This window comes from Colletes latitarsis, unplaced genomic scaffold (genome assembly GCF_051014445.1).
Source record: "Colletes latitarsis isolate SP2378_abdomen unplaced genomic scaffold, iyColLati1 scaffold0013, whole genome shotgun sequence".
Lineage (NCBI taxonomy): Eukaryota > Metazoa > Arthropoda > Insecta > Hymenoptera > Colletidae > Colletes > Colletes latitarsis.
This window is the reverse complement of record NW_027488368.1, coordinates 29432266-29449593: the sequence shown is the minus strand read 5'-3', so window position 1 is coordinate 29449593 and position 17328 is coordinate 29432266.

The window sequence follows — 17328 nt, the reverse complement described above, 5'->3', positions numbered from 1 at the left end:
TATCCTCTGAAATATGGATCGAAACCAGGTTTAATTGACTGCCTCAGTGTGGTACAACATTACTACGTGATTCAAACACGGAAAAAACCCAGGATCTGGGCAACAAGTTTGCGAAAAAGGCGAAATCATGAGCCAGATGCGTGCATTTCCCGGACCTAACCCAAACCTAACCGGTGTTATCCTCTAAAATATTGATCGAAACCAGGTTTAATTGACTGCTTCATTGTGTTACCACATTACTACGTGATTCAAACACGGAAAAAACCCAGGATCTGGCCAACAAGTCTGCGAAAAAGGCGAAAGTATAAGCCAGATGCGCGCGTATCCCAGACCTAACCCAGACATAACCGGTGTTATCCTCTAAAATATTGATCGAAACCAGGTAAAATTGACTGCTTCAGTGTGTTACCACATTACTACGTGATTCAAACACGAAAAAAACGCAGGATCTGGCCAACAAGTATGCGAAGAAGGCAAAATCATGAGCCAGATGCGGGCATAACCCAGACCTAACCCAGACCTAACTGGTGTCATCCTCTAAAAAAATTGATCGAAACCAGGTTTAATTGACTGCTTCAGTGTGTTACCACATTACTACGTGATTCAAACACGAAAAAAACCCAGGATCTGGCCAACAAGTATGCGAAGAAGGCAAAATCATGAGCCAGATGTGGGCATAACCCAGACCTAACCCAGACCTAACCGGTGTTATCCCCTAAAATATTGATCGAAACCAGGTTTAATTGACTGCTTCAGTGTGTTACCACATTACTACGTGATTCAAACACGAAAAAAACCCAGGATCTGGCCAACAAGGATGCGAAGAAGGCAAAATCATGAGCCAGATGCGGGCATAACCCAGACCTAACCCAGACCTAACCGGTGTTATCCTCTAAAATATTGATCGAAACCAGGTTTAATTGACTGCTTCAGTGTGTTACCACATTACTACGTGATTCAAACACGAAAAAAACCCAGGATCTGGCCAACAAGTATGCGAAGATGGCAAAATCATGAGCCAGATGCAGGCATAACCCAGACCTAACCCAGACCTAACCGGTGTTATCCCCTAAAATATTGATCGAAACCAGGTTTAATTGACTGCTTCAGTGTGTTACCACATTAGTACGTGATTCAAACACGAAAAAAACCCAGGATCTGGCCAACAAGTATGCGAAGAAGGCAAAATCATGAGCCAGATGCGGGCGTATCCCGGACCTAACCCAGACATAACCGGTGTAATCCTCTGAAATATTGATTGAAACCAGGTTTAATTGACTGCTTCAGTGTACTACCACATTACTTTTTTTTTTTTTTTTTTTTTTTGTCGTGGGGAAAATCTTCGAAAGACTCCCTCGCACCTCCTTGGGGAGAGGTGGGAGGGGTGTGTGGGATTCCCCGCGCCCGTACAACGACAGGCGCGGGACCTACCCACTAAAAACCCCACGGTGACCCTTCGGCACGCTTTGGGAGGATACCGGGAATCGCTCGAAGCATTCTTGCGGTATCCTCCCCGTGCCCGCGCTTTCGCGCCCATCCCCCGGGGGGACAATCGGTCCCCCCAGTAGACACACTGCCTCATAGCGGCGGGACGGGGCCACTCCATCCCGCCGCTATCCGTCCCGGGGCCGCGTTTGGTGGCGGCTGCGAGCCCCAACTCGCAACCGCCCGCGACCCCGTTTCCACCCATCGGCGGCCGGGCGTTCATGGCCGCACCAGACCGCCGAGGGTGCCTCCCCTTGCGTCGGACCGGTAGGGGGAGGCACTCCTACCCCCAACCGGTCCGACCCGGCGCATTACCACATTACTACGTGATTCAAACACGGAAAAAACCCAGGATCTGGCCAACAAGTTTGCGAAAAAGGGAAAATCATGAGCCAGATGCGGGCGTAACCCAGACCTAACCCAGACCTAACCGGTGTTATCCTCCAAAATATTGATCGAAACCAGGTTAAATTGACTGCTTCAACGTATTACCACATTACTACGTGTTTCAAACACGAAAAAAACCCAGGATCTGGTCAACAAGTATGCGAAGAAGGCAAAATCATGAGCCAGATGCGGGCATAACCCAGACCTAACCCAGACCTAACCGGTGTCATCCTCTAAAAAAATTGATCGAAACCAGGTTTACTTGACTGCTTCAGTGTGTTACCACATTACTACGTCATTCAAACACGAAAAAAACCCAGGATCTGGCCAACAAGTATGCGAAGAAGGTAAAATCATGAGCCAGATGCGGGCATAACTCAGACCTAGCATAGACCTAACCAGTGTTATACTCTAAAATATTGATCGAAACCAGGTTTAATTGACTGCCTCAGTGTGGTACCACATTACTACGTGATTCAAACACGGAAAAAACCCAGGATCTGGTCAACAAGTGTGCGAAAAAGGCGAAATGATAAGCCAGATGCGTGCATTTCCCGGACCTAACCCAGACCTAACCGGTGTTATCCTCTAAAATATTGATCGAAACCAGGTTTAATTGAATGCTTCAGTGTATTACCACATTACTACGTGATTCAAACACGAAAAAAACCCAGGATCTGGCCAACAAGTTTGCGAAAATGGCGAAATCATGAGCCAGATGCGGGCATAACCCAAACCTAACCCAGACCTAACCGGTGTTATCCTCTAAAATATTGATCGAAACCAGGTTTAATTGACTGCTACAGTGTGTTACCACATTACTACGTGATTCAAACACGAAAAAAACCCAGGATCTGGCCAACAAGTTTGCGAAGAAGGCAAAATCATGAGCCAGATGCGCGCATATCCCAGACCTAACCCAGACCTAACCGGTGTTATCCTCTAAAATATTGATCGAAACCTGGTTTAATTGACTGCCTCAGTGTGGTACCACATTACTACGTGATTCAAACACGAAAAAAACCCAGGATCTGGCCAACAAGTATGCGAAGAAGGCAAAATCATGAGCCAGATGCGGACATAACCCAGACCTAACCCAGACCTAACCGGTGTTATCCTCTAAAATATTGATCGAAACCAGGTTTAATTGACTGCTTCAGTGTGGTGCAACATTACTACGTGATTCAAACACGAAAAAAACCCAGGATCTGGCCAACAAGTATGCGAAGAAGGTAAAATCATGAGCCAGATGCGCGCATATCTCAGACCTAACCCAGACCTAACCGGTGTTATCCTCTAAAATATTGATCGAAACCAGGTTTAATTGACTGCTTCAGTGTGTTACCACATTACTACGTGATTCAAACACGAAAAAAACCCAGGATCTGGCCAACAAGTATGCGAAGAAGGCAAAATCATGAGCCAGATGCGGGCATAACCCAGACCTAACCTAGACTTAACCGGTGTTATCCTCTAAAATATTGATCGAAACCAGGTTTAATTGACTGCTTCAGTGTATTACCACATTACTACGTGATTCAAACGCGGAAAAAACCCAGGGGCTTGCCAACAAGTTTGCGAAACGGCGAAAGTATAAGCCAGATGCGCGCATATCCCAGACCTGACCCAGACCTAACCGGTGTTATCCTCTAAAATATTGATCGAAACCAGGTTTAATTGACTGCTTCAGTGAATTACCACATTACTACGTGTTTCAAACACGGAAAAAACCCAGGATCTGGCCAACAAGTATGCGAAGAAGGCAAAATCATGAGCGAGATGCGCGCATATCCCAGACCTAACCCAGACCTAACCGGTGTTATCCTCTAAAATATTGATCGAAACCAGGTTTAATTGTCTGCTTCAGTGAATTACCACATTACTACGTGATTCAAACGCGGAAAGAACCCAGGAGCTTGCCAACAAGTTTGCGAAAAAGGCGAAAGTATAAGCCAGATGCGCGCATATCCCAGACCTAACCCAGACCTAACCGGTGTTATCCTCTAAAATATTGATCGAAACCAGGTTTAATTGGCTGCTTCAGTGTGTTACCACATTAATACGTGATTCAAACACGAAAAAACCCCAGGATCTGGCCAACAAGTATGCGTGGAAGGCAAAATCATGAGCCAGATACGGGCATAACCCAGACCTAACCCAGACCTAACCGGTGTTATGCTCTAAAATATTGATCGAAACCAGGTTTAATTGACTGGTTCAGTGTATTACCACATTACTACGTGATTCAGACACGGAAAAAACCCAGGATCTGGCCAACAAGTTTGCGAAAAAGGCGAAATCATGAGCCAGATGCGTGCTTTTCCCGAACCTATCCCAGACCTAACCGATGTTATCCTCTGAAATATGGATCGAAACCAGGTTTAATTGACTGCCTCAGTGTGTTACCAGATTACTACGTGATTCAACCACGAAAAAAACCCAGGATCTGGCCAACAAGTATGCGTAGAAGGCAAAATCATGAGCCAGATGCGGGCATAACCCAGACCTAACCCAGACCTAACCGGTGTTATCCTCTAAAATATTGATCGAAACCAGGTTTAATTGACTGCTTCAGTGAATTACCACATTACTACGTGATTCAAACACGGAAAAAACCCAGGATCTGGCCAACAAGTTTGCGAAAAAGGCGAATGTATAAGCCAGATGCGCGTATATCCCAGACCTAACCCGGACCTAACCGATGTTTCCTCTAGAATATTGATCGAAACCAGGTTTAATTGAATGCTTCAGTGTGCTACAACATTACTACGTGATTCAAACACGGAAAAAACCCAGGATCTGGCCAACAAGTTTGCGAAAAAGGCAAAATCATGAGCCAGATGCGGGCATAACCCAGACCTAACCCAGACCTAACCGGTGTCATCCTCTAAAAAAATTGATCGAAACCAGGTTTAATTGACTGCTTCAGTGTGTTACCACATTACTACGTGATTCAAACACGAAAAAAACCCAGGATCTGGCCAACAAGTATGCGAAGAAGGCAAAATCATGAGCCAGATGCGGGCATAACTCAGACCTAACCCAGACATAATCGGTGTCATCCTCTAAAAAAATTGATCGAAACCAGGTTTAATTGACTGCTTCAGTGTGTTACCACATTACTACGTGATTCAAACACGGAAAAAACCCAGGATCTGGGCAACAAGTTTGCGAGAATGGCGAAAGTGTAAGCCAGATACGCGCATATCCCAGACCTAACCCAGACCTAACCGGTGTTATGTTCTAAAATATTGATCGAAACCAGGTTTAATTGACTGATACAGTGTATTACCACATTACTACGTGATTCAAACACGGAAAAAACCCAGGATCTGGGCAACAAGTTTGCGAAAATGGCGAAAGTGTAAGCCAGATACGCGCATATCCCAGACCTAACCCAGACCTAACCGGTGTTATCCTCTAAAATATTGATCGAAACCAGGTTTAATTGACTGCTTCAGTGTGTTACCACATTACTACGTGATTCAAACACGGAAAAAACCCAGGATCTGGCCAACAAGTATGCGAAGAAGGTAAAATCATGAGCCAGATGCGGGCATAACTCAGACCTAGCCCAGACCTAACCGGTGTTATACTCTAAAATATTGATCGAAACCAGGTTTAATTGACTGCCTCAGTGTGGTACCACAATACTACGTGATTCAAACACGGAAAAAACCCAGGATCTGGTCAACAAGTGTGCGAAAAAGGCGAAATCATGAGCCAGATGCGTGCATTTCCCGGACCTAACCCAGACCTAACCGGTGTTATCCTCTGAAATATTGATCGAAACCAGGTTTAATTGACTGCCTCAGTGTGGTACAACATTACTACGTGATTCAAACACGAAAAAAACCCAGGATCTGGCCAACAAGTTTGCGAAAATGGCGAAATCATGACCCAGATGCGGGCATAACCCAAACCTAACCCAGACCTAACCGGTGTTATCCTCTAAAATATTGATCGAAACCAGGTTTAGTTGACTGCTTCAGTGAATTACGACATTACTACGTGATTCAAACACGGAAAAAACCCAGGATCTGGCCAACAAGTTTGAGAAAAAGGCGAAATCATGAGCCAGATGCGTGCATTTCCCGGACCTAACCCAGACCCAACCGGTGTTATCCTCTAAAATATTGATCGAAACCTGGTTAAATTGACTGCTTCAGTGTGTTACCACATTACTACGTGATTTAAACACGAAAGAAACCCAGGATCTGGCCAACAAGTATGCGAAGAAGGCAAAATCATGAGCCAGATGCGGGCATAACTCAGACCTAACCCAGACCTAACCGGTGTTATCCTCTAAAATATTGATCGAAACCAGGTTTAATTGACTGCTTCAGTGTGTTACCACATTACTACGTGATTCAAACACGAAAAAAAACCAGGATCTGGCCAACAAGTATGCGAAGAAGGCAAAATCATGAGCCAGATGCGGGCATAACCCAGACCTAACCCAGACCTAACCGGTGTTATCCTCTGAAATATGGATCGAAACCAGGTTTAATTGACTGCCTCAGTGTGGTACAACATTACTACGTGATTCAAACACGGAAAAAACCCAGGATCTGGGCAACAAGTTTGCGAAAAAGGCGAAATCATGAGCCAGATGCGTGCATTTCCCGGACCTAACCCAGACCTAACCGGTGTTATCCTCTAAAATATTGATCGAAACCAGGTTTAATTGACTGCTTCATTGTGTTACCACATTACTACGTGATTCAAACACGGAAAAAACCCAGGATCTGGTCAACAAGTGTGCGAAAAAGGCGAAATGATAAGCCAGATGCGTGCATTTCCCGGACCTAACCCAGACCAGACCGGTGTTATCCTCTAAAATATTGATCGAAACCAGGTTTAATTGACTGCTTCAGTGTATTACCACATTACTACGTGGTTCAAACACGAAAAAAACCCAGGATCTGGCCAACAAGTTTGCGAAAATGGCGAAATCATGAGCCAGATGCGGGCATAACCCAAACCTAACCCAGACCTAACCGGTGTTATCCTCTAAAATATTGATCGAAACCAGGTTTAATTGACTGCTACAGTGTGTTACCACATTACTACGTGATTCAAACACGAAAAAAACCCAGGATCTGGCCAACAAGTTTGCGAAGAAGGCAAAATCATGAGCCAGATGCGCGCATATCCCAGACCTAACCCAGACCTAACCGGTGTTATCCTCTAAAATATTGATCGAAACCTGGTTTAATTGACTGCCTCAGTGTGGTACCACATTACTACGTGATTCAAACACGAAAAAAACCCAGGATCTGGCCAACAAGTATGCGAAGAAGGCAAAATCATGAGCCAGATGCGGACATAACCCAGACCTAACCCAGACCTAACCGGTGTTATCCTCTAAAATATTGATCGAAACCTGGTTTAATTGACTGCTTCAGTGTGGTGCAACATTACTACGTGATTCAAACACGAAAAAAACCCAGGATCTGGCCAACAAGTATGCGAAGAAGGTAAAATCATGAGCCAGATGCGCGCATATCTCAGACCTAACCCAGACCTAACCGGTGTTATCCTCTAAAATACTGATCGAAACCAGGTTTAATTGACTGCTTCAGTGTGTTACCACATTACTACGTGATTCAAACACGAAAAAAACCCAGGATCTGGCCAACAAGTATGCGAAGAAGGCAAAATCATGAGCCAGATGCGGGCATAACCCAGACCTAACCTAGACCTAACCGGTGTTATCCTCTAAAATATTGATCGAGACCAGGTTTAATTGACTGCTTCAGTCTATTACCACATTACTACGTGATTCAAACGCGGAAAAAACCCAGGGGCTTGCCAACAAGTTTGCGAAAAAGGCGAAAGTATAAGCCAGATGCGCGCATATCCCAGACCTGACCCAGACCTAACCGGTGTTATCCTCTAAAATATTGATCGAAACCAGGTTTAATTGACTGCTTCAGTGAATTACCACATTACTACGTGTTTCAAACACGGAAAAAACCCAGGATCTGGCCAACAAGTATGCGAAGAAGGCAAAATCATGAGCGAGATGCGCGCATATCCCAGACCTAACCCAGACCTAACCGGTGTTATCCTCTAAAATATTGATCGAAACCAGGTTTAATTGTCTGCTTCAGTGAATTACCACATTACTACGTGATTCAAACGCGGAAAGAACCCAGGAGCTTGCCAACAAGTTTGCGAAGAAGGCGAAAGTATAAGCCAGATGCGCGCATATCCCAGACCTAACCCAGACCTAACCGGTGTTATCCTCTAAAATATTGATCGAAACCAGGTTTAATTGGCTGCTTCAGTGTGTTACCACATTAATACGTGATTCAAACACGAAAAAACCCCAGGATCTGGCCAACAAGTATGCGTGGAAGGCAAAATCATGAGCCAGATGCGGGCATAACCCAGACCTAACCCAGACCTAACCGGTGTTATGCTCTAAAATATTGATCGAAACCTGGTTTAATTGACTGCCTCAGTGTGGTACCACATTACTACGTGATTCAAACACGGAAAAAACCCAGGATCTGGTCAACAAGTGTGCGAAAAAGGCGAAATGATAAGCCAGATGCGTGCATTTCCCGGACCTAACCCAGACCAAACCGGTGTTATCCTCTAAAATATTGATCGAAACCAGGTTTAATTGACTGCTTCAGTGTATTACCACATTACTACGTGATTCAAACACGAAAAAAACCCAGGATCTGGCCAACAAGTTTGCGAAAATGGCGAAATCATGAGCCAGATGCGGGCATAACCCAAACCTAACCCAGACCTAACCGGTGTTATCCTCTAAAATATTGATCGAAACCAGGTTTAATTGACTGCTACAGTGTGTTACCACATTACTACGTGATTCAAACACGAAAAAAACCCAGGATCTGGCCAACAAGTTTGCGAAGAAGGCAAAATCATGAGCCAGATGCGCGCATATCCCAGACCTAACCCAGACCTAACCGGTGTTATCCTCTAAAATATTGATCGAAACCTGGTTTAATTGACTGCCTCAGTGTGGTACCACATTACTACGTGATTCAAACACGAAAAAAACCCAGGATCTGGCCAACAAGTATGCGAAGAAGGCAAAATCATGAGCCAGATGCGGACATAACCCAGACCTAACCCAGACCTAACCGGTGTTATCCTTTAAAATATTGATCGAAACCAGGTTTAATTGACTGCTTCAGTGTGGTGCAACATTACTACGTGATTCAAACACGAAAAAAACCCAGGATCTGGCCAACAAGTATGCGAAGAAGGTAAAATCATGAGCCAGATGCGCGCATATCTCAGACCTAACCCAGACCTAACCGGTGTTATCCTCTAAAATATTGATCGAAACCAGGTTTAATTGACTGCTTCAGTGTGTTACCACATTACTACGTGTTTCAAACACGAAAAAAACCCAGGATCTGGCCAACAAGTATGCGAAGAAGGCAAAATCATGAGCCAGATGCGGGCATAACCCAGACCTAACCTAGACCTAACCGGTGTTATCCTCTAAAATATTGATCGAGACCAGGTTTAATTGACTGCTTCAGTGTATTACCACATTACTACGTGATTCAAACGCGGAAAAAACCCAGGGGCTTGCCAACAAGTTTGCGAAAAAGGCGAAAGTATAAGCCAGATGCGCGCATATCCCAGACCTGACCCAGACCTAACCGGTGTTATCCTCTAAAATATTGATCGAAACCAGGTTTAATTGACTGCTTCAGTGAATTACCACATTACTACGTGTTTCAAACACGGAAAAAACCCAGGATCTGGCCAACAAGTATGCGAAGAAGGCAAAATCATGAGCGAGATGCGCGCATATCCCAGACCTAACCCAGACCTAACCGGTGTTATCCTCTAAAATATTGATCGAAACCAGGTTTAATTGTCTGCTTCAGTGAATTACCACATTACTACGTGATTCAAACGCGGAAAGAACCCAGGAGCTTGCCAACAAGTTTGCGAAGAAGGCGAAAGTATAAGCCAGATGCGCGCATATCCCAGACCTAACCCAGACCTAACCGGTGTTATCCTCTAAAATATTGATCGAAACCAGGTTTAATTGGCTGCTTCAGTGTGTTACCACATTAATACGTGATTCAAACACGAAAAAACCCCAGGATCTGGCCAACAAGTATGCGTGGAAGGCAAAATCATGAGCCAGATGCGGGCATAACCCAGACCTAACCCAGACCTAACCGGTGTTATGCTCTAAAATATTGATCGAAACCAGGTTTAATTGACTGGTTCAGTGTATTACCACATTACTACGTGATTCAGACACGGAAAAAACCCAGGATCTGGCCAACAAGTTTGCGAAAAAGGCGAAATCATGAGCCAGATGCGTGCTTTTCCCGAACCTATCCCAGACCTAACCGATGTTATCCTCTGAAATATGCATCGAAACCAGGTTTAATTGACTGCCTCAGTGTGTTACCAGATTACTACGTGATTCAAACACGAAAAAAACCCAGGATCTGGCCAACAAGTATGCGTAGAAGGCAAAATCATGAGCCAGATGCGGGCATAACCCAGACCTAACCCAGACCTAACCGGTGTTATCCTCTAAAATATTGATCGAAACCATGTTTAATTGACTGCTTCAGTGAATTACCACATTACTACGTGATTCAAACACGGAAAAAACCCAGGATCTGGCCAACAAGTTTGCGAAAAAGGCGAAATCATGAGCCAGATGCGTGCTTTTCCCGAACCTATCCCAGACCTAACCGATGTTATCCTCTGAAATATTGATCGAAACCAGGTTTAATTGACTGCTTCAGTGTATTACCACATTACTACGTGATTCAAACGCGGAAAAAACCCAGGGGCTTGCCAACAAGTTTGCGAAACGGCGAAAGTATAAGCCAGATGCGCGCATATCCCAGACCTGACCCAGACCTAACCGGTGTTATCCTCTAAAATATTGATCGAAACCAGGTTTAATTGACTGCTTCAGTGAATTACCACATTACTACGTGTTTCAAACACGGAAAAAACCCAGGATCTGGCCAACAAGTATGCGAAGAAGGCAAAATCATGAGCGAGATGCGCGCATATCCCAGACCTAACCCAGACCTAACCGGTGTTATCCTCTAAAATATTGATCGAAACCAGGTTTAATTGTCTGCTTCAGTGAATTACCACATTACTACGTGATTCAAACGCGGAAAGAACCCAGGAGCTTGCCAACAAGTTTGCGAAAAAGGCGAAAGTATAAGCCAGATGCGCGCATATCCCAGACCTAACCCAGACCTAACCGGTGTTATCCTCTAAAATATTGATCGAAACCAGGTTTAATTGGCTGCTTCAGTGTGTTACCACATTAATACGTGATTCAAACACGAAAAAACCCCAGGATCTGGCCAACAAGTATGCGTGGAAGGCAAAATCATGAGCCAGATGCGGGCATAACCCAGACCTAACCCAGACCTAACCGGTGTTATGCTCTAAAATATTGATCGAAACCAGGTTTAATTGACTGGTTCAGTGTATTACCACATTACTACGTGATTCAGACACGGAAAAAACCCAGGATCTGGCCAACAAGTTTGCGAAAAAGGCGAAATCATGAGCCAGATGCGTGCTTTTCCCGAACCTATCCCAGACCTAACCGATGTTATCCTCTGAAATATGGATCGAAACCAGGTTTAATTGACTGCCTCAGTGTGTTACCAGATTACTACGTGATTCAAACACGAAAAAAACCCAGGATCTGGCCAACAAGTATGCGTAGAAGGCAAAATCATGAGCCAGATGCGGGCATAACCCAGACCTAACCCAGACCTAACCGGTGTTATCCTCTAAAATATTGATCGAAACCAGGTTTAATTGACTGCTTCAGTGAATTACCACATTACTACGTGATTCAAACACGGAAAAAACCCAGGATCTGGCCAACAAGTTTGCGAAAAAGGCGAATGTATAAGCCAGATGCGCGTATATCCCAGACCTAACCCGGACCTAACCGATGTTTCCTCTAGAATATTGATCGAAACCAGGTTTAATTGACTGCTTCAGTGTGCTACAACATTACTACGTGATTCAAACACGGAAAAAACCCAGGATCTGGCCAACAAGTTTGCGAAAAAGGCAAAATCATGAGCCAGATGCGGGCATAACCCAGACCTAACCCAGACCTAACCGGTGTCATCCTCTAAAAAAATTGATCGAAACCAGGTTTAATTGACTGCTTCAGTGTGTTACCACATTACTACGTGATTCAAAAACGAAAAAAACCCAGGATCTGGCCAACAAGTATGCGAAGAAGGCAAAATCATGAGCCAGATGCGGGCATAACTCAGACCTAACCCAGACATAATCGGTGTCATCCTCTAAAAAAATTGATCGAAACCAGGTTTAATTGACTGCTTCAGTGTGTTACCACATTACTACGTGATTCAAACACGGAAAAAACCCAGGATCTGGGCAACAAGTTTGCGAGAATGGCGAAAGTGTAAGCCAGATACGCGCATATCCCAGACCTAACCCAGACCTAACCGGTGTTATGTTCTAAAATATTGATCGAAACCAGGTTTAATTGACTGATACAGTGTATTACCACATTACTACGTGATTCAAACACGGAAAAAACCCAGGATCTGGGCAACAAGTTTGCGAAAATGGCGAAAGTGTAAGCCAGATACGCGCATATCCCTGATCTAACCCAGACCTAACCGGTGTTATCCTCTAAAATATTGATTGAAACCAGGTTTAATTGACTGCTTCAGTGTGTTACCACATTACTACGTGATTCAAACACGGAAAAAACCCAGGATCTGGCCAACAAGTATGCGAAGAAGGTAAAATCATGAGCCAGATGCGGGCATAACTCAGACCTAGCCCAGACCTAACCGGTGTTATACTCTAAAATATTGATCGAAACCAGGTTTAATTGACTGCCTCAGTGTGGTACCACAATACTACGTGATTCAAACACGGAAAAAACCCAGGATCTGGTCAACAAGTGTGCGAAAAAGGCGAAATCATGAGCCAGATGCGTGCATTTCCCGGACCTAACCCAGACCTAACCGGTGTTATCCTCTGAAATATTGATCGAAACCAGGTTTAATTGACTGCCTCAGTGTGGTACAACATTACTACGTGATTCAAACACGAAAAAAACCCAGGATCTGGCCAACAAGTTTGCGAAAATGGCGAAATCATGACCCAGATGCGGGCATAACCCAAACCTAACCCAGACCTAACCGGTGTTATCCTCTAAAATATTGATCGAAACCAGGTTTAGTTGACTGCTTCAGTGAATTACGACATTACTACGTGATTCAAACACGGAAAAAACCCAGGATCTGGCCAACAAGTTTGAGAAAAGGGCGAAATCATGAGCCAGATGCGTGCATTTCCCGGACCTAACCCAGACCTAACCGGTGTTATCCTCTAAAATATTGATCGAAACCTGGTTAAATTGACTGCTTCAGTGTGTTACCACATTACTACGTGATTTAAACACGAAAGAAACCCAGGATCTGGCCAACAAGTATGCGAAGAAGGCAAAATCATGAGCCAGATGCGGGCATAACTCAGACCTAACCCAGACCTAACCGGTGTTATCCTCTAAAATATTGATCGAAACCAGGTTTAATTGACTGCTTCAGTGTGTTACCACATTACTACGTGATTCAAACACGAAAAAAACCCAGGATCTGGCCAACAAGTATGCGAAGAAGGCAAAATCATGAGCCAGATGCGGGCATAACCCAGACCTAACCCAGACCTAACCGGTGTTATCCTCTGAAATATGGATCGAAACCAGGTTTAATTGACTGCCTCAGTGTGGTACAACATTACTACGTGATTCAAACACGGAAAAAACCCAGGATCTGGGCAACAAGTTTGCGAAAAAGGCGAAATCATGAGCCAGATGCGTGCATTTCCCGGACCTAACCGAGACCTAACCGGTGTTATCCTCTAAAATATTGATCGAAACCAGGTTTAATTGACTGCTTCATTGTGTTACCACATTACTACGTGATTCAAACACGGAAAAAACCCAGGATCTGGCCAACAAGTTTGCGAAAAAGGCGAAAGTATAAGCCAGATGCGCGCGTATCCCACACCTAACCCAGACATAACCGGTGTTATCCTCTAAAATATTGATCGAAACCAGGTAAAATTGACTGCTTCAGTGTGTTACCACATTACTACGTGATTCAAACACGAAAAAAACCCAGGATCTGGCCAACAAGTATGCGAAGAAGGCAAAATCATGAGCCAGATGCGGACATAACCCAGACCTAACCCAGACCTAACCGGTGTTATCCTCTAAAATATTGATCGAAACCAGGTTTAATTGACTGCTTCAGTGTGGTGCAACATTACTACGTGATTCAAACACGAAAAAAACCCAGGATCTGGCCAACAAGTATGCGAAGAAGGTAAAATCATGAGCCAGATGCGCGCATATCTCAGACCTAACCCAGACCTAACCGGTGTTATCCTCTAAAATATTGATCGAAACCAGGTTTAATTGACTGCTTCAGTGTGTTACCACATTACTACGTGATTCAACACGAAAAAAACCCAGGATCTGGCCAACAAGTATGCGAAGAAGGCAAAATCATGAGCCAGATGCGGGCATAACCCAGACCTAACCTAGACCTAACCGGTGTTATCCTCTAAAATATTGATCGAGACCAGGTTTAATTGACTGCTTCAGTGTATTACCACATTACTACGTGATTCAAACGCGGAAAAAACCCAGGGGCTTGCCAACAAGTTTGCGAAGAAGGCAAAATCATGAGCCAGATGCGCGCATATCCCAGACCTAACCCAGACCTAACCGGTGTTATCCTCTAAAATATTGATCGAAACCTGGTTTAATTGACTGCCTCAGTGTGGTACCACATTACTACGTGATTCAAACACGAAAAAAACCCAGGATCTGGCCAACAAGTATGCGAAGAAGGTAAAATCATGAGCCAGATGCGCGCATATCTCAGACCTAACCCAGACCTAACCGGTGTTATCCTCTAAAATATTGATCGAAACCAGGTTTAGTTGACTGCTTCAGTGAATTACGACATTACTACGTGATTCAAACACGGAAAAAACCCAGGATCTGGCCAACAAGTTTGAGAAAAGGGCGAAATCATGAGCCAGATGCGTGCATTTCCCGGACCTAACCCAGACCTAACCGGTGTTATCCTCTAAAATATTGATCGAAACCTGGTTAAATTGACTGCTTCAGTGTGTTACCACATTACTACGTGATTTAAACACGAAAGAAACCCAGGATCTGGCCAACAAGTATGCGAAGAAGGCAAAATCATGAGCCAGATGCGGGCATAACTCAGACCTAACCCAGACCTAACCGGTGTTATCCTCTAAAATATTGATCGAAACCAGGTTTAATTGACTGCTTCAGTGTGTTACCACATTACTACGTGATTCAAACACGAAAAAAACCCAGGATCTGGCCAACAAGTATGCGAAGAAGGCAAAATCATGAGCCAGATGCGGGCATAACCCAGACCTAACCCAGACCTAACCGGTGTTATCCTCTGAAATATGGATCGAAACCAGGTTTAATTGACTGCCTCAGTGTGGTACAACATTACTACGTGATTCAAACACGGAAAAAACCCAGGATCTGGGCAACAAGTTTGCGAAAAAGGCGAAATCATGAGCCAGATGCGTGCATTTCCCGGACCTAACCGAGACCTAACCGGTGTTATCCTCTAAAATATTGATCGAAACCAGGTTTAATTGACTGCTTCATTGTGTTACCACATTACTACGTGATTCAAACACGGAAAAAACCCAGGATCTGGCCAACAAGTTTGCGAAAAAGGCGAAAGTATAAGCCAGATGCGCGCGTATCCCACACCTAACCCAGACATAACCGGTGTTATCCTCTAAAATATTGATCGAAACCAGGTAAAATTGACTGCTTCAGTGTGTTACCACATTACTACGTGATTCAAACACGAAAAAAACCCAGGATCTGGCCAACAAGTATGCGAAGAAGGCAAAATCATGAGCCAGATGCGGACATAACCCAGACCTAACCCAGACCTAACCGGTGTTATCCTCTAAAATATTGATCGAAACCAGGTTTAATTGACTGCTTTAGTGTGGTGCAACATTACTACGTGATTCAAACACGAAAAAAACCCAGGATCTGGCCAACAAGTATGCGAAGAAGGTAAAATCATGAGCCAGATGCGCGCATATCTCAGACCTAACCCAGACCTAACCGGTGTTATCCTCTAAAATATTGATCGAAACCAGGTTTAATTGACTGCTTCAGTGTGTTACCACATTACTACGTGATTCAAACACGAAAAAAACCCAGGATCTGGCCAACAAGTATGCGAAGAAGGCAAAATCATGAGCCAGATGCGGGCATAACCCAGACCTAACCTAGACCTAACCGGTGTTATCCTCTAAAATATTGATCGAGACCAGGTTTAATTGACTGCTTCAGTGTATTACCACATTACTACGTGATTCAAACGCGGAAAAAACCCAGGGGCTTGCCAACAAGTTTGCGAAGAAGGCAAAATCATGAGCCAGATGCGCGCATATCCCAGACCTAACCCAGACCTAACCGGTGTTATCCTCTAAAATATTGATCGAAACCTGGTTTAATTGACTGCCTCAGTGTGGTACCACATTACTACGTGATTCAAACACGAAAAAAACCCAGGATCTGGCCAACAAGTATGCGAAGAAGGTAAAATCATGAGCCAGATGCGCGCATATCTCAGACCTAACCCAGACCTAACCGGTGTTATCCTCTAAAATATTGATCGAAACCAGGTTTAATTGACTGCTACAGTGTGTTACCACATTACTACGTGATTCAAACACGAAAAAAACCCAGGATCTGGCCAACAAGTATGCGAAGAAGGCAAAATCATGAGCCAGATGCGGGCATAACCCAGACCTAACCTAGACCTAACCGGTGTTATCCTCTAAAATATTGATCGAGACCAGGTTTAATTGACTGCTTCAGTGTATTACCACATTACTACGTGATTCAAACGCGGAAAAAACCCAGGGGCTTGCCAACAAGTTTGCGAAAAAGGCGAAAGTATAAGCCAGATGCGCGCATATCCCAGACCTGACCCAGACCTAACCGGTGTTATCCTCTAAAATATTGATCGAAACCAGGTTTAATTGACTGCTTCAGTGAATTACCACATTACTACGTGTTTCAAACACGGAAAGAACCCAGGATCTGGCCAACAAGTATGCGAAGAAGGCAAAATCATGAGCGAGATGCGCGCATATCCCAGACCTAACCCAGACCTAACCGGTGTTATCCTCTAAAATATTGATCGAAACCAGGTTTAATTGTCTGCTTCAGTGAATTACCACATTACTACGTGATTCAAACGCGGAAAGAACCCAGGAGCTTGCCAACAAGTTTGCGAAGAAGGCGAAAGTATAAGCCAGATGCGAGCATATCCCAGACCTAACCCAGACCTAACCGGTGTTATCCTC